Raw genomic sequence first — 19,276 nt, forward strand, 5'->3', positions numbered from 1 at the left:
AAAGTGCTGGTTATTACCTATAAAGCCCTATATGGCTCAAGTCCACACTATTTGGCAGACTGTGGCGGGTTATAGACCGCCCATTTGGGGCGGTCTGGACCCGCCCCTTTCCCCGGAGTATCGGGGCTTCAGTGGTTACACCGGCAGCTGCTGAGGCCCCGATCCGCCGCTATTCAGGCTGCGGGGAAACGGCAAAACGCTGCTTCCCCGCAGCCTGAAAAGGGGTGTCCTTGGGACTTCAAGCCCCAAGGACACCCCGCGGCGGTGGGGAGGGGGAGAAAGGGGCCGCTTGGAGGCTGTGCCCAGCGAAGCAAAGCGGCGCCGCGGACCAGGAAGGAGCTCCGAAACGGAGCTCCTTCCTGGTCTGCGGAAAGGGCGCCCTAGGCGCCCCAGATTGAGGACATCATGTCCGCGCCGCCCCGTCTAGAGCGGCGCGGCCGGACGTCCCTCACGGCGCGGCCATGTGGAAGGGCCGCCGCCCGTTTAGTGCGTGACGGGCACGCACTAGGTTGGGCGGTGCAGAAGCACCGCCCTTTTATAACCCTAGTGCGTGCTCGTCACGCACTAAAATGCCGGTATGTAACCGGCCTGTATCTTCTTGTATGAACCGGCCCAGACTCTGAGATCTTTTGGAGAGGCCCTTCTCTTCATCCCATCACAAGCACGGTTGGTGCAGATGTGAGAGAGGTCCTTCTCAGTGGCTGCCACTAGACTCTGAAACTCCCTGCCAGGGAGATTAGAATGGCTCCCTCCTTCCGATGGCAGGTTAAGACCTAGCTGTTCACACAGGCTTTTAAGGAATTGTTATAAGGACAGGTTGGGATGTTGTACCATTTTAAAAATTTGATATAGTTTTATATATATATAGTTTTATTTTTTAAAAATGCGTTTTATTCTTTTAATAACTGTTTTAATACTGTAATAATTTAATTCCTTTTAAATGTACTTTCCCCCCTATGTTTTAATTGTACTGTTTTTAATGTTGTGAAGCTGCTCTGAATTCCAGTTCTGGGAAAAGAGCAGGATACAAGTAAATATAACAACAACAACAACAACAACAACAGGTTAAAACAATGAAAATAATTTGTTGTTGCTGTGTGCCTTCAAATCATTTCTGATTTACAGAGGTCCTAGGAGAACCTATTACGGGTTTATATGGCAAATCATGGCAAGATTTGTTCAGAGGGTGTTGCCTTTGTTTTCCTCTAATGCTGAAAAAGTGTGACTTACCCAAGGTCACCCAATGGGTTGTCATGGCTGAGTGATGACTCTGGAAGACAGGGTTCAAATCCATTTGATCACAGATTTGACTTGCTGAAGATCTCCTGATGGGTTTCCATGGCTAAATGGGGATATGAACCCTGGTTTCCAGAGTCACAGTTTAATGCTCAAACCACTACACCATACTGTATTTAAAATAATTTAAATTCTTGAAACACATATTAAATACATTAAAAAGTTAAAACAAGTTTAAAGGTTTAAAACAATTTTAAAGCATATGCATAAACGAGTAAATTAGACCCCGAAGTTTTCATAAACTGCTATAATAGCATATTTTTTCATCCATCCAGATAAACATAATGGGGAGGGAGGAACCCTCCCAGTAAATATTTCATGTGGTCTACCTAATAGTAATTCCATGTTAACTAATAAGAACTAAATACACTGTTGAGACAGTTTTTGCTGGTGTGGGAAAACCCCCAAAGAACTGTTGGAATTAGGCATTAGCTTCTCTAGGTGCAATCTAGCAGAGATGAGAAATTTGAAGTGAATCTTTAGTTGGCATACCAGTGAAATATTGCATGTACAGCCTCTTCAGGCAGGCACTATAATTAGTATACCAGTAAAACACACTTATTGAGAAATCTAGTAAAAAGCCTTCATTTGAGATTTACCAGCCAAGTAAATCCATGGAGGCTTAGAACACATTGTCACGGATTAATATGGCATGTGGCTTAGGTTATTGTGTAGTCAGCAGTATTGCTAGTTTTGAGGAAACTCTACACTAGGTGTGTAGTGAGACAAATTTCCCTGGGAGGGGGGCAGAAGGATGTGTGCACCAGTCACTATGAAATATGTTTCTGTGGGAAAATGTTCTTATTGATAATCAAGGAAATAATCCTTGAGTATGCATTTCAATTAGAAAGTTAGCAAATCAATTCAAAATAGAGTATTTTTCCACATGCAAAATAGTTGGTAAAGTAAGTAATATTGTTAACGAAGCCTAATGAGCATGATGTCTCTGCAAACATGAGAAGAAAGTTTCTTTACATCTAGGAAACGTATTTGGAGTAGCTGTGTTGGCCGTATAGCAAAGTACAATATTATCCAAAATCTACAAAAAGATACCTTTATTTGACCAAACAAAATGAACAATATACATGTTACATGTTTTTGAAACTCCTCTAGCTTCTTCATCAGGCAAAGGTGTTTAAAAAATCATGCAGGGGATTTTTTTAAAATGATGATGTTAGTCATAGACCTGCAGTTTCTCAAGGTGTTATGTTGATTTGTGGAGGAATAACTATGTAAGCAGATCCCTCGGCCTTCTGGCAATGTTGCACTGGGAACAAACTGTCACTAACATTGTCATTTTATAATCTTTTATCCTGTATTAGTTTTTAACACCTCAGGAGCTATGGGGTGGTGGAGATTCCTTACATGATCCCCGGGTTGAGGCTTAGAACAGCATTCTCCTCAATGAGATTTCCTAGTTCTTGAAAAATTCCCTTTTCAGGTCCCCTTTTCACATTATTGAATATTCTTTCCATTCCTGTTTTTGCTTGAAGTATATATCTAGGAAGAATAGCTGCAGAAGAGTGCTGTTGTGAAGTTTTGCCAACAGCATACTGAAGGTGGAAGAAAATTTCCATAGAAGAATTCTACCATACTAACGTACTGGATTAAGAATCGGCTGTTGACTAAAAATTGTATGCAGCCTAAATTCACTTTGACATTCATAACAACCAAAAGTAAATGTAACATTAATAGCAGCTCGTGGCTGAATGATTTATTCAAAGATGTACAAGACAGGTGATTATTTTTAGTCTACATCAGCCAATACTCATATACTGTATATGCAATGAGGCAAGTAGAGGATGCTGGTGCCCTAAATCATTGGGCTCTGATACATAAACAAAACACAGGTGCCCACATTCTATGTTATTCTATTCTATGCAGCCACTAAACTTTGGCCCACATGTACCTGTCAGGCTGTTTCCATGAGCCTCCACCTCTGTGCTTTCTTTGCATCAAAATTCATAGTCACTTCTAAAATCAGGAAATGCCTTGAACTGTTATGCAAAACAGGGCTTTAAGATATTTTTCAACCTGTAATTACAGCTGGGGCAGTTTTAAACTCAAGTCCCTCATGGATTCTTACACTTCTTTAACGGCATTGCAAATATCTTTGGAGTGAATATTGCAGCATAGAGCAGAAGGCAAACTCTGAGGCGTGAGGCACAGCATATATCACACCATGTTCCTTAAACAATAAAATGTGTCCTAGTGGCTGTAAATTTTGCAAAGCAGGTTCCCTCCTTATGTCTTTGACATTATACACTGGAAAAAACCGGAAAACAACTTTCTCAGTTAAATAGATCAGTCCCCCTGACTGCATGAAAGAATTTCCATGAGAAACAAAACCTAGTAAATGGTTGTTGGACTGTTCTTAATAATATTCAACAAATATTCAACAAACCTCTCTTCTGAACCTAAATAATCCCAAAGCTATAAGGTTAATGCAAATTAAGGCTAAAGCAATGTATTTTTTTTTCCACCTGAGAGGCCTGGAGTAGTTCAAAACAGACATGCAGCATTCAAAAGATGGTTTTTCCCTGCATTTCAGACAGGATTAGATTAAAGTCATGAGGTTGGTAGGCTGTAGTAGTTGTTCCTCTTCTCTGCCCTCACAATAGAACCCACACATGAAATTTTTCTCTGAAGTTTTCTCTGAAAACTGAATGACATATGAAAATTAAACCATGGCCTACAATGGTAACTTGGTGAGTGTGCTCAACCCATGGTTGGTTAGTTCAGACCCAACAGCCAATTATCAGTTAGTCAAACCAGAAGGTAATGTACGTTTTGAGCCATGCTTTTGCTGGCAGAAGTGAAAGGGAGAGAGGAATAGGGTCTATAAATACAATACATGTTCCTAAGCCTTCACAATGTAGTTTAGACAATTAGAGTTGTACTATTGTAATACTGCCTAGACAGACATAACTTATGTTAAAGTCAGATCTCGTGTAGCCCAACAGTATGGGGTTTTTCCTGACTCTCAAAAGTTGAACTTGCTATATCATCTTCCATTCTGTTTGTTTACGGAACTTATTAAATTTAATTAGATATTATTATATGATGATTTAATATGTTTTTTCATCACATTTATTGGGCAATTAATTTGATTAGAAATATCTGGCAAGATATCTAGCAAGATACCACTTCATTTCCCTCATACAGTGTGTTGATTTATCACATTAGTTTAATTAAGAATAAAAGGGCCTTTGTTTTAATCATTGAAATCCTGTGGTCTATCAGTGAACAATGGGGACACCAAATATTTCAGGTAGTGATGCCAGAAAACGATTCACCCAGATATCAGTTCCACACAAAATCTTTCATGTCTGCAAATCTAGGCTCATGTCTTTGCAAATCCATCCAAGTCTATGAACTAGAGTTCATTTCACAGCAGAATTTTCTGGAGTTTAAATGAACTTTTATTTCCAGTTTCTAATCACTAAACTGCATAAGGTAGAAGAAACTCTGCAAGTTAAAAAAGGCAATGGGATAGAGGTTCCTGTCCCCTGAATTGTGGAGATTAGCTTTCTCTCAGCATAGAACCTGTGGGAAAATCATACTAATCTGATTTGTTGAGAAGTAATTAAGGACAATGAGGATGAGGATGATGATCATGCCAATAATAAATTTTCCTACCGATAAATTTTGATGCTGGATATTTTGAATAGCTGTGCATCTGTGCTTACCATTTCATCCATCTATTCATTTACAAATGTTATGTGTCTTGCAAATATTTATGTCAATAGGTGGGCTCTCATGACTGAAACGTAAGATAAGGATCAGAGAATTTACATAGCCTATATGAATGTTGCAAATACATTTGAGCAATTTATGTGCTCATTGTGGAGGAGATTTGAGGTAAAAGCAAGAAAATGATATGTATGAAGGGGTTAGTGGGTACATTCTCCAATCTGATTGGATTTCATAGAATTTTTCGAGCTGAACTTTAGTTAAGCTCTAAACAACGTCTAAAAAGAAAAGAAAAAGAAAATTGAGTATTTTCAATGTTTAATTTGTCAACTTCTCATTTGGATCACTCAGATCTAGTAGATATTCAATGTCCTTTTCTTTTTGTGAAAAAGAGTTATTCATCGGGGCTTCTTCTCCTTCTTCAGTTTGATTAATATCCTCTTCTCCTTTTTCTTCCCTATTTTCCTTCTTATTATAGGTGTCTTCACCTTCTCTTTCTTTGTCCCTTCTTCTGTTATTCCTGTTTCTCCATTCTCTTTTGTATTGTGGATTTTCATTTCTTCCTTCTCCTCTGTCTTTGTATTCTTTCCTTAGTCTGTTTTCGCTTCTGAGGCTCTTTCCTCGCTGTCAATTTTATATCTTTTTTGGTTACAAAAGAAGCTAAGCCCTTCAATTCGTTCCCATTTATAATTGATATTTAATTGTTTCAGCAATTGTGTCAATGATTTATATTTCGCTCTTCCCGCCAAGATGTGTGTGGGGGGGGAACGATCTTTGAAAATCTTCATCTCATTTCCCTCGATTAATAATTTTGTATTATTGTTCTTCTGAATTATTAGATCTCTTAATTTGGTCCATACCATACATACAACCACATCACGAGGTGTTTTCTTTTCTCTGGCCTGTAGTGAATTCACTCGAAAGATTTTATCAGGAGACCCATGCTCAACAATCCCAGTAAGAGACCTCAGCCTTCAAATTTGTTGTGACTTAAATCCCATTGATTTTAATGATTAGTAAGTACAACTAACAAAGGCTTAAATCTAATTCCTAGTCCCAAGAAGAGTAGAGCTACTGAATCAATCGCTGATTCAAGTCAACACTTATGTAAATCCAGTCATTTAAGGCATTCTATTTTGTTGGGGCTGGTGGCTGGATTCAGGATGTTTCTACACTACAGAGTTACATCAGTGATATCCCTTCAACTGTCCTGGTTCCTACCCCATGGCACCCTGGGATTTATAGTATGTTGAGTGATTTGGAATATGTTCCTAGATAGTAATAGTGATGTCATTTAACAGGTGCTGTGCATTAGAGTTCTTTATAAATATCTTCCTGGATTCCATAGGATGTAGCCATGCCAGTTGAAGTGTTATCAAACTGCTTTAACTATGTGGTATATGCACACTTTATGCCTAAATTCAGTTGCTACTCTCAACTAAATTAGATCCATTAAATCAATGGAATTTACATGATTTACAAAGTTAGCTTTGATTTAGTGGGTTCAATCCAAACTAAGGCTTAAATCCAAACCCTAGCTATTTTTATCACTCAAATTTGAATCTGCTTCCATATGCTGTTTTAATACTGGCTGCTGTAACATCTGACTTTGCCCACTGCCTGTTTTTATTTCTTTTTTTCTGCCTGCCTGGTGTGGAAAAAACATGCCTTCTGTTCTTTATAGTAGACGATGATTATGATTCCACACAAGATGGAAGAATCCTGGAAATTTTTTTGCTAAATCTATATCAGGCCAAAGGACTGCAGAGACTCAGTTTCCAGTAGAATCTGCATATGAAAAGTAACATACACACTGGACAGCATTAAATTTCCCCTGAGGAACATCACAGTTAATGCTGACTCAGTTCCAGTCTACAGTCTTCCAACTTCTTTTGGTGCAAAGGCACTTGTGTTTCCCACAGAGTGGCACGTGTTTCTCTTCTGAGATGGAGCTATAACTTTGTTGCTTCCCCTCAGGCAATGGATGTCATTGGCACAGTGACTACAAACCATATTCTGCCAAAGGGTATGAAAGTCACTGGATTGCCTATGTGCTCTGGTGGTTGCTGATCCCCTGGCAGTTGAATGGTTGCAGTTTAAGACAAAACAGAGCTTTTGTACTCTGCTTGTGTGAGAAAGATAAAATGTTTGGAAGCAGCTATGATACCAGCAAGCTCATTCCACATGTTTAAGTCCAATGAACACAATAAAGGCCTTTAGATATTATTCATCAAGGGATGGGATGGTGTGATGGAAGTGAGCACTCTTTGAACAACATAGCAATTGTAAAAGCTGGTTCTTGCATTTTTCAGTATTACTTGATTTTTCTACAGGTACATATGGTCCTGTTCTCTCCTTCCTTCCTTCCCTCCCTCCCCCCCCTCTCTCTCACACACATATACACACACAACCAAATTGTTACATCAAATAATTGCTTTGTCAATGGGCTATTACATATATTACATTATAGCTATAACTTTCTTATCCCTTCATGTTTAAAATTCACTAATATCTATTGCTATCTCAAGTTGTCAATCATTTAGTAGACCTTGAGTGACACATTCTCAAGCTCCGAAAGCCCTGGGATAGGTTCACTTTAGGGTAGCCACAAGTTGGAAATGACATAAAGGCACACAGCAGCAACAGCAACATCATTAACTGCACACGTATGTAAGTTTATTTTTAAGAATTGCAAATGCTGACATTCGCGTTCCTCTCTGCAATCACCAAAGGAGCGATAGCCCCAGTCACTGCAACTTCAGGAGGACTCCAGCATGACTTTGTGTAGCTGTAGCTTCATACATTGAACTATTTACTGTGCTGAATCATTCTATATTGAATTCTCTATCAGTCTGTGAATTCTGTTGAATCCTATACTGGGAGAGAGGAGGGTTATGATTTAATTAATTAATTTCTGAATCATGTACCAGATGTCTTCATGGAATATGACAGACCTCCCCACTTTGGTTTTGGGGAGCCCTCCATTGGGAATGATGACTTGAAACTGGTCACTGCAACCTGGTCAACAACTTAGGGCTCATTCCCTCTTATATTTAAACCAGTTTCCAATTTGCCTTCGCTCTGTGTTGGTAAATCGATTCCAAAAGTTCTGTCATTCCCACTATGAAAGCAGATCTCTTCATTATCCCCTTGTAGTTGCTTCTTTTTTGGCACGATTGTCACCCCCACTGGTTTGCGCTGCTTCAAAATGTGTGTCAATCATCTGTGCATCATCAGTGATGTAAGTGACAGCCATGGCAGCCTGGCTTGGGAACTGATTATTTTTTAATTGATAGAAGAATTGAATCAGTGGTTTTGCAATTACTTGCCTCGCAGCTGCAAAACCAATGAATCACATCTTTTATCAATTCTTTTTTAAAAAATAACATTGATAGAAGATTCGATTCATTGGTACTGATTGCAAGTAGCTGCAAAATCAATGAATTGAATCTTCTATCAATTTTATTTTTTTTAAAAAAATATCATGCGCCCATAGGTGACACCACAGGCACAAAGGCAGTGCTGAAGGGGGGGATGGTAAACACCCTTCTGCCATTAGTCTCTCCCCTCCTGAATTATGTGATTCAGATATGTCATTCCCATTTGTTGAAAATGCTTCAGATTTGATTCTTTTCAAAAGAACCACTAGGAAACTAGTATTTGGAAAAACCGCGGGTTGTGTGTGTGTGTGTTTGCCTCACTTTATTGCGACAGAAGTCAGTCAAAGTATGATCAGAACTGGTTTCAAACAGGAATGATGGTCATATAAACTGATCAGCAATTCACTTTATATCATAGTGGGAACGAGTCCTTAGTTATAGAAGTATCTACCACAATTTTATGGAAGGCTCTTTTTTATTTCTAGGAAGTCTCTTCCCTTCATTCCAGTTCCAAAAGTGTGGAATATTGACTTGAAATTGAGCAATGTAGCTAGGATTGTGACAAAATGTAAAGCATCCAAACATTTCCTGTAGTGTTATGGCTCCACCCATTTTTTGCTTCCATCAACCTCCTATTTGGAATGTCAATCTGAAATTTAGGATTGCATCTGGGAGTGCATCTACACTGTAGAATGAATGCAGTTTGACAGCACTTTAACTACCATGACCCCATCCTACAGAGTCCTGAGATTTGTAGTTTTGTACTCTTTGGCAGATAAGGCTAAAGACCTTGTAAAACTACAAATCACAAGATTTGATATGCTGGAGTTATACCACTTAAAGTGGTATCAAACTATATTATTTCTGCAGTGTAGATGCATCCTTGATGACCACCATAACCACTGTAAAATTTTGAGGTAGGTAGCCCAATATCTCAATGTGTTATGATTATCATAGACACATAAGCATTCTCATTTATTATTAAAGATTTTTCTTGTTAGCCTGATGGCCACTCATGTAAAAAGAAAATTCTGAGAACAGGGGGAGCAGAAACATCCGAGAGATTTTGATTTTGTCATGCAGTTGCTTGGTTGTTGGGGGAATTGTCCATCCAGGTCCTTGTGAATCTGTACTCTGGACTCAGTTGATATTCCTTTCTGTACATTTTTGTGGAAACTTACATGAAGTGGCCTCAGTGTACATAGCAGAAATGCAATTGATTGAATGGAGTTCCTGTAAATGTAAATTAAGCCCCATAAGTATCTCTATTTAGGACTGAAGGCTGATTGACAAGGATTATACATGTGGAAATTTAAATTTCAAATGTAAGAAGCATGACACATATCAATTTAAAACTCAAGTGAATGTGGTAATTGCGGAAATAATAACATTCTATAATCAGGAATAATTAGCAATAAGTAATTATAGAACTAATAAAGTTTGAACGACTTTTGAAAATACAGAATAGTCCAAATTTTGCATTGGCACGCCTTCTTCTGACAACAGAAGTGGGGAGGACAGATTACAAAGAGGGTAAAATAAAGCTTTACTTTAGTCTCCATAGCAGAAGATGTTGAAGCAATGGTCACCACAGCTATTGCTTTAGGTGAGGGCATTAGAAGAACTATGTTAATTGGATAAAAACAACGAAGTTTTAGAACGAATTATCAAATTACAGATTAATAAATCATGCAAACTATAGAGCATTCACCTAAGAGTTCTTAAAGATATATGTGAAACTGCCAGTCTATTAAAGCTATGCTGATGGTAAGGTCTCCCACATCAGACAAGCTTTTGCTATGGGACCAGATTAAATCTACCAACCAGTTACTGGAGAGAGGGGTGACAGAGGATCTAGCAGGTGATCTCTTAGATAATGGCGGTGGCATCACAACTAACACTTGTTAGTACTGTGCAAGATCTTATTTATCTAGAGTTATTTTGGAGTTTACCATCTTGGTCACTTCAAGGCCAAGACTGGATAATCCCCCCCCCCCCGGTGGTCAGAATGAAATATGAGCATTTCTGGTTACTAGGACATATATGCCACAGAAAGGGATAACCTCCTTTGGCAAAAGAATTCCAGAACCTGAGAACAGTCACCAAGATAGTCCTATCCTGAATCACACAAAGAAGCACAGGATGGAGAAAAGGGATTTCAAAAACACGCTCATATGGGACTATATGAACTAGAAACCTCAAAAACAGGCTCATGTGGGACCATATGAACTAGAAACATGTTCTGAAAGATGTGGGAAAGAAAATCTCCTAGTGGCATCACTCATGCTGTTGTGAAAACTGTTTTCATTGTTCCTGAGCTCCTGTTGTGATGACCTAAGTATAAACAAAGCATGTCAAGTACATTGTATGCTATAGACCAGTGCTTCTTGAATTTTTTCCCCCTCCAAGTGTTTTTGACCATCTCACAAAATCCTTGTTCCCCATGGTGGATGTCTGGGGCTTCTGGAACTTTAAGTTTAAGCATCACTGGCGCAGGCTATAAAAATGAAATAGCCCTATATTTTCCTTTTTTCTATTCCTATAGAAAAACTATGTAAGGTTGAGGCCACTCACTGTGATTTCTTTCAATGTACACTCTAAAAATGTTGAACTGTTAAATGTTGAAATATCAATATTTAGACCTGAGCAGTTCCTTTTAAATATGATAGATTTGGAAAATAAGATAGAGAAAATAGAGTTCTCATATGTTATATGACAACAGCTGCAAGATTGGTATATGTGAAATATTGGAAAACTAGTAAGACTCCAAATATTGTAGAATGGATGGAAAAATTAATAGATTTGGCTTAATTAGATAAGTTAACAAACATTAAAAGAAAAGTCTATAAAAACTTACCTAAAAATTTGGCAACCTTTTACATAATATGTAAGAAGAAAAAGAGACATTATGAATATGTTTTGATATATAGAAATAAAATAATTTCTGTATTATAAGGAAATATAGTAAATATAATAGATTTGGTTTAGAGAGGAGGAATATTATGCCTAAGTTAATGTACTGTAGTCAGAGAAGAGCAGGAAGTCTATTTGTAATGGATGGTGGGGATACTAATGTGGTATTGCTCACTGTATTTGTTTTTTGTCACGTGTGGTTAATGTTTGTCAATTGTTTTGTGTAATTTAAACATTATGTGTGGTATGAAAATTTAATGAGATTATTATTAAAAAAATAAAAATATTGAACTATCATGATGGTCCATTTATTCTTATTGTTGTCTGGATTTCATTATAATTATTTGGGGTAATTGACATTTATTCAATGAATTCTTGCAGTGCAGCAAATTTCCTACTGTGAAAAGTTGGCAGATGTATTACTTTAGCACAGCCAAACCATTAATTTTACTGTATTATTGATACAAATCATGTCATGCACAGGATGTGTTGGGCAAAATATGCAAGGGAAAAAAAAATGCATATAACCTGACAGAATGTCACCAATCAAGAATTCTGAATTTCATAGTGTTAAAGTGATTAATGGCAATGGGTAAGAATTTTCCATTCCAATTTCTTGCACTATTTGCAACTAATGGGTTGAATCTAGACCTGGAAGTTTATCACACTAGGGACATCCCATGGGAAAATGGGAGTTAAATGAGATATAAATTAGAGAAAACCCAGAAATGCCAACGTTTATCGAACGACGTCACAGTTAAAGTGAAATAATGCAAAGTTAATCCAAATGCAAAGCAGGGAAAACTGGCATCTTTTTACTTTTGGAACAACCCGAGAGTAAAAAAGCTGTCGGTTTTCTCTGCTTTGTGTTCGGATTAACTTTGCTTGGGCAGTCCCCTAGTATGATAAACTACCTGTATTTGCAAGTTTTGTTTAAATTTGAATCTCATTTAACTCCTGTTAAACTCCTTTTTTCCTGTGGGATTTCCCTTAGTGTGATAAACTCTTTAGGGTTGAAACAAACAGCTCCTTTGATATGCCTTCTGGGTGGCTTTGGAGCACAGCGTTTACATGCCTCATGCTCCCAAGTGGCCTGGAGGGCACCTGCCATTTAGATGGGGGTGGCTTCATGATGCTCTGGCAGTGTGGCATTTATATGCCACATGCCACTGGTCAATGTGAATCCAGCTTCCAGCCATGGTGTGGGCAGAAAAGCTGGCTTTTTGCCACCTAAAAAAGGAGCGGCTTTTTACCACCTAAAAAAGGAGCGGCTATTTGCCACTCCTTTTTCAGAAGGCTTCAAGGTGGATTGGGACCGTGGTGTCCAGTTTCTGCAGCCCCAATCCAGCTTCAGAAGGGGCAGCGGAAACTATGGGCCTGTCACCCCATGCTTAAACAGGCAATGAGATCAGTGGGGCTTAAGTTACCCATGATAAATGCCATTATTTCCACTGAGGCCTAAGCAAATTAAGTTAGTCCCTGTGATTTTAATGAATGTGTATTAAGAATTAATTAGTACAGAATTACTTAGTGGCTCCATCAGGTGAAAAAATTCTTCTTCAAATCAGTTTCTGACTCCATCATTTCCCCACACGTATATGTGAAAACGAAGTAAGATCAGCATTATGAGTGATACATTTCCCCCATGTGAACTCACTCTGGTGTAAAAAGACATTCCAACTATGATCAAATGTTCCATACTTCACATTATTTTCAGCCACACAGGCATGGCTACTCGCCTTTGTTTTTTCTTTTTGTCATGCATGAGAATATACATATTTGCAGATTCATTATAAGAAAAAAAGTTGCTATTAGCCTTTGGTTGCTCACAAAATATTCTGTTTATTGCTTTGCAGGCCAAAAGTTTGGTTCTGACTAGTCTAAAATAGTGAATTTTTTTTGGCTATGGAATTGTTGCTTTTGTCTCACAACATTTTCCTTGGAAATGCTTTGGAGGCATGTATTGAAACAGCACCTTTTCCATTTACTGTACAGTGGTACCCCGGGATACGAATGCGCCGCCTTACGAAATTTCCGGGTTACGAAAAAAATCCATTTAAAAAAACTGTTCCGGGTTACGAAGGTTATTTCGGGTTACGAAAATTTTTTTGGTGCTTTTCGGCGCTATTTCGCACGAAATCGCGGCTTTTCCCCATTAGCGCCTATGGCTTTTTCGCCTTACGAAGATTTTCGGGTTACGAAAGAGGCAGCGGAACGAATTAATTTCGTAACCCGGGGTACCCCTGTATATACTCATGTATACGTCTAGAAATTTTATTCAAAAAATCAACCCAAAAAATCTGGGTTGGTTAATCCATGGGTCAGTGTAAGTACTGTGCCTTAACTCTTATGAAAAAAGGAACCACCTCCTTCTCTGAGTTGAGTGGCAAACGGTGAGGGTTTAGTTCATCCCAGGAGAACCTAAAAGAAGCACTGCCACTGACTCCCTTTACTTTCTCTGATGTAGCACCATTTCTGATATTTTTGAATGCCTGGGTGGGAAAATGGCAGCACATGTCAAAGACAAATTCAGTTGTACAGATATCCATGAGAGTGATCAAAGTGGATCAACTGAGAGCATTTGAATAACAATAGCAATAGCAAATATATTTCTATACCACTCACCAATGCACTTAAGCACTCCTTAAGTAGTTTACAATGTGTGTAAGCTAATTGCCCCCAACAAGCTGGGTACTCATTTTATTGACCTCAGAAAGATGCAAGCCTGAGTTGAGCTTGAGCCCTTGCCTGGTATTGAACTTGCAACCTTACGGTTTGTAAGTGAGTGGCTGAAGTACAGGCATTTACCCACTATACCACCAGGACTCTTGGCTAAATCTCCCTTTCTTCAACAGCTACTCCCATACTATTCTATAGAGGGTTCCTCAAAACACTGGAGCACTTTGTAAGCGGTACAAACACTTTCTACTGTTCCTGGAGGAAGTGTCCATGGGCAGAACTCCACCTGGAATCAGATGCAAAGTCAAGATCCCAGCCATAGCTGGACCCATGCTTTTCAGTTTGGTAAAAAGTCTTAGAAAGTGTTTGCACTTCATAATACTTTTAATCAGGTGACAATTTTCTATAGTAGAGTTGCCACTGTGTGTGAGAAGGGAACCATTTGATTCTGCTATTCATCCAGTTTTACAAAAGTCCCATTCCTTGAAAATCTTGAATAGAGAAGATGAGCCTCTCGTATTCTGGATGTTTGAGATGACCAGTGCCTTGTGTTTAGATGCTTCATAGTTTGGGCAGCCAAAACCTACTGTATGATATTTTTAAAAAAATCTGGGAAGGAGCAGGGTGTTTGCATACTTTTCAGACAAAATGTTACATTGAAGGTAGTTTTTTAAATTTTGCTTTTGAAAAAAGCCTAATAAATTGTATATCTTGTCATTATGCAAAACTTTAAGCTCTCAGTATGGGAATTGTGGTGCATTTGAATAATAAATGAATGCATATGCTATTTCCCTTGTTGTTTTTCTGTTTCAGGTTTTGCTACATGCTAAATTGATCTTCCTTATTTCCTTTTTTGTAAATTCTCTCGTTAAATTAAATAGTCTGAAAGGAACAGCCATTAAACATTCATTCCTTATTAACTAAGTGATGTAAAATGGAGGTCTCTGAACACTTTCCTAATTAATTGTGTAAAGCTGGAAACAAAGTTAACAGGGAGCAAACGGGTATTATTTGGGAGAAGCATTCGACAATTAACTGGAAAGCTATTTACCAAGGAGTGTAGAAGTGGAAACATTTTTCGATTCTGCAAACACCATTAAAATCAAGCTCCTGAGGTGAAAGTGTTCCAGCATTTCCCCTTTCTTAAAAACATAAAACAGATCTGAAACTGTGGCAGTATAAGGTGGATGTGGTCGATGACTTCATCTTATCTGTGTAAGTTTCTGTGGTTCCCATATAACTGTTAGTCTTCATTTAGATGGCAGAAGATGGTGCTAAAGAGCCATTTAATATTGAATACAATCCTATATATGTCTACTCAGATGTAAATTGGATTGACTCCATTGAGATTTACTCCCAGCTAAGTGGATAAAAGCACAAACTTAGAGCATGTCCTACAATGCTGCACTTAATCTTAGAGAAATGGTTTAGAAACAAAGTCCAGTGTATTTTTACTTGGAAGTAAGTCCCATCAGGTTGAATAAGGCTTAGTCCCTGGTAAATGTGTAAGACTTGTGGGCTAATTGATCTATGTTATAATTTCATTCTCAATCAGTCTTACTTCGATTGCACTAATTGAATTAGAGATTTTATACAACAGAGATTTTAAAGCCTTGAATCTGGACTTAATGGTTGATTTCATAGTTCTGGCAAATGTGCTATCAGCTCTGAAGCCGTAAATCAAACTAATATAATTTGTATAATTTTCTTTCATTTGGCTACCTAGAAAATATCTAAAACACACAATTAGTTAAAGAAACTGTGCAGTAAAGATTAAAATGTATTTGTATCTTGTCTGGTTGAAAAAGAATACACACAGTGAGCCCTTGATATCCACTGGGGTTTGGTTCTAGGACCCTCCCATCCATGAAAGTATGTGGATGCCCAAGTTCCATTGCATTTAATGGGATAGTAAAATGGTGTCCCTTATATAAAATGGCAAAATCAAGGTTTTCCTTTTTGGATTTTTAAAAATGTTTTAAAGCTGTGGATGGTTGAATATGTTGATGCAAAATCCATGGATACTGAGCGCTGAATGGATTAAGGAAAAATAAAACCCATGGCATGGAAAGAAAAAACAAAAAACAAAATCTGAGCTCTTCTAACTAATTCAGTGGAGGTCAAAGCACTGCTGAGAGCCACTGTCACTAAGCTGACAATGGAAAAGTTATATATAAAATCCCTATCCCTACACTTTTTTTTTGCCTGACACTTTCATTAATAAGAGGGAAGGAACATGGGAGTTACTCTTAGCTCATACTGTAACTGATAGGAAACAGCATGATTGAAAGGCTGCAGTAAAACAGCTTGGTTGGAAGTATTTTTCTCTAAAGTCATTATTTTTTAGGCAGTAATGTAGTTAAAGTCCTCATCCCATGAGAATATTTTGTGGCCACTATTTACAGAAGTCTGGCTCTTTTCTCTGGGCACTGGAGATATCTTTTTTATGCAGCAGGTTCTTTAAGACTGCATGCCAAATACTGTTAGTGAAATACACCACATCTGCTGGGCACATGGGTAAAAATGACCTGGCCTGCTCTAAATGTAACCTTGGCAATAAGACTGTTTTCTAAACTCTTTTAAGCTCATAGGCAGAGATACATAGCAACTGAGTGATTAGAATAAATGGCTGAAATCTTTCTAATGGTCCAATCAAAGCAATTACATAAGCTTTGAGGCTATTGGAAAAGAATGTTTTGCATAGACTTGACTTGGGGCCACACTATGTTACCAATTTTGATGAATTTTTGAGGGAAAGCTATAATTAAGTCTTAACATAAGCTTTTCCCCCTTTTTCTTTTTTTTAAAGACTACAAGTTTGTTAACCCTACAAAGTTTTAGCAGTTTGATACCAGTTTCACTGCTACTGCCACATCCTACAGAATTATGTGATTTGCAGTTAAGGGAACCAGCATGGTGCAGGTTTTTTTTTTTAGCATTGAGCTATGACTCTGGGAGACCTGGGTTTGAATCCCCAGCTGACCATAGAAACCTACCGTGTGGCTTTGGGTAAATCACACTTTCTTGGATTTAGAGGACGACAATGGCAAATCTCCTCTGAAGAAACTTGCCAAGAAAACTCCATGATAGGTTTGCCTTAGGGTTGGCATAAGTTGGAAAGGACATGAAGGCACACAACAACAACAACAACAACAACAACAACAACAACAGTTTGGGGACGTACTTAGAATTTTTTGCTGGAGAGTTTTAGCGCATTCCTTTGAACTACAACACTACTACAGCTCTCTGTATATGTCATTTGAATGACAAATCCCAAGACCCATAGGATGGACCCACGCTAGTTGACGTAACATGAAGCTTCTATAAATGTAGGATAAATACATCCTAAGGTAATGAATTAGAAAATGGTGGTCAAAGGAAATTTCTTTTGGGCAACAATGTAAAATCTGCACAAAATATTTCATAAAATCATGTGTGAACATATTTGGTCTTATCTAAAGCTTTCTGTATGGGCTATCGCCATTTATGCTTAGCCTATGCCTTACCACACCCAATGAGACTATCTTAAGCAAAACAGAAAAGCTCAGGATTGTCTCCATTGCCTCTTTACAGGTAATGCCAGTAGCTTGCCTAGAACCAAAGAAAGGAAAAGGGGGCACTTATTTGTCTAGTGATTGATGTATGTTGCCTTCATGAGGCTGAAGCCATCAAGATAACTGAAGCATCAACCTTATGTGTCACACACAATACTTACCAACATTATCAATAAGATGAATCAGAGCTACTATTCTTAAAATGTTCTCTGTGTGAAGTTGTCAACTGAGTTGCAAGGTAATTTCAGTATTAGAAGTTGTTTTTTTTTAAAGGCCTCAGTTCTGGGCACCAATACCTGGGAATAAGTTCATTTGAACTCAGGAAGATGTGCTTCTGAGTAACCATGCATAAAGTTACACAGTCAAAACAGTAATAACCTCAAGAACATTTTTATGCATTTCAATTCTAATTTGAAAGATGTGAGTCTAAAGTGCAGTTAATCATTGATCAAGTTTACAGTATGTGGATTTTGAAGACCTATATATTTAATGTTAAGAATATTTAGAAGAAAATACATGCAAAGTAGATTCCATGCCTCTTTTAGCTTTTTGCATCTGGGTTTGGAGCTCAAATTGATGGCTAGTACTGAAAGTGTGTCATTCTGAATTATTTTTTCTTTGGGGCGTACATTTTGATTGACATTAGCTACTCTTCAGTTGATATTTCAGACTGGATATTTAGTTGTGAAAAGGTCTCAAAGCACACTCCATTATAGAGCTCTGGAGACTACTGTACTCATAGCAGTAGGACTAGTGTTAAAAATCTATATAATTATCTAGAAGTTATAATCATGACCATTGCTCATATCTGCCCATTGTCAAAGGTACCCAGAAAAGGGAAGTACTCATGCCCTTCAACATTTCACAGATAAAAACCAAGGCATACAGTATGTGGACAAGCAACCATAGAGTGTGGGCAAGATAATAAAAGTCATTAATGGGGAAGAATACACAAGGTTGCACCTGGTTTGCATTTGGCTGAGCCTACAGGGAAGGGCAAGATTCCACACACACCCTTTCTCTCCTCCCTGTATCTGCTTTTGCACTTTGAACTCAGTTTTCAGCAACTAGAATAAGTTGAGGACAAAGGAGAAAGTGGGAGGAGAAGAAAGAAACTGGGACATTTAAAAAGTAGGTGACAGAGGATTAATCAGGACAGTCACTGTCAAATCAACTGTGCATGTTCTTATTCACATGTGTACCTGAAACAACATCTGTACACATGTTTCTAGGAACACAGGAATAAAGGGACCTTTGCTTCAACAAAGTGGAATAACAAGTACTCGAAGCAGGGAAAGCAGAGGAAATTGACTCATGTCAACTATTCATATGCTTCCTTTTCTCAAAAAAAGTTAAAGAGGAATAAAAAGCTTTGTAATGCAGCAGTCACTTAAAGCAAGAGTGGATCTCCTGACCATTTTGCCATTCATGAACTTTTCTAGACTGACCTTCCCCTGACTAGAAAAGAAATATAGCAAATTGTGTCCCCAGAAATCTCTTGGTGACATGATTCACCCTCTAAATAGAATCCCCCCAGGACTTATTTGCCTCAAATAAGCCCTCCTTTTAAAAACAGAAAATAATCACTTGACCAATTCAGTGTCTTTACCCCCAGCCCAAACAATGGCCCAATTTAAATGGGCCTTTGCGCCGCCCCGTCACGTGCTAGGGGTTGGCCGAGGATGCAGCGCCCATACCGGCCTCACCCCTAGCACTTGGCGGGGGCATCAAAATAGTGGTGCCCTGTACACATGGGTGCCT

General features: G+C 38.3%; 1 long non-coding RNA gene across 1 annotated transcript in view; it reads left to right on the top strand.

Annotated features, from left to right (window-relative positions):
• Positions 1 to 19,276, top strand: part of LOC121919214 — a 73,759-nt gene that overhangs the window by 37,403 nt on the left and 17,080 nt on the right. The window lies entirely within an intron of this gene.

The sequence above is a fragment of the Sceloporus undulatus genome, chromosome 1 (assembly GCF_019175285.1).
Source record: "Sceloporus undulatus isolate JIND9_A2432 ecotype Alabama chromosome 1, SceUnd_v1.1, whole genome shotgun sequence".
Classification (NCBI taxonomy): Eukaryota; Metazoa; Chordata; class Lepidosauria; order Squamata; family Phrynosomatidae; genus Sceloporus; species Sceloporus undulatus.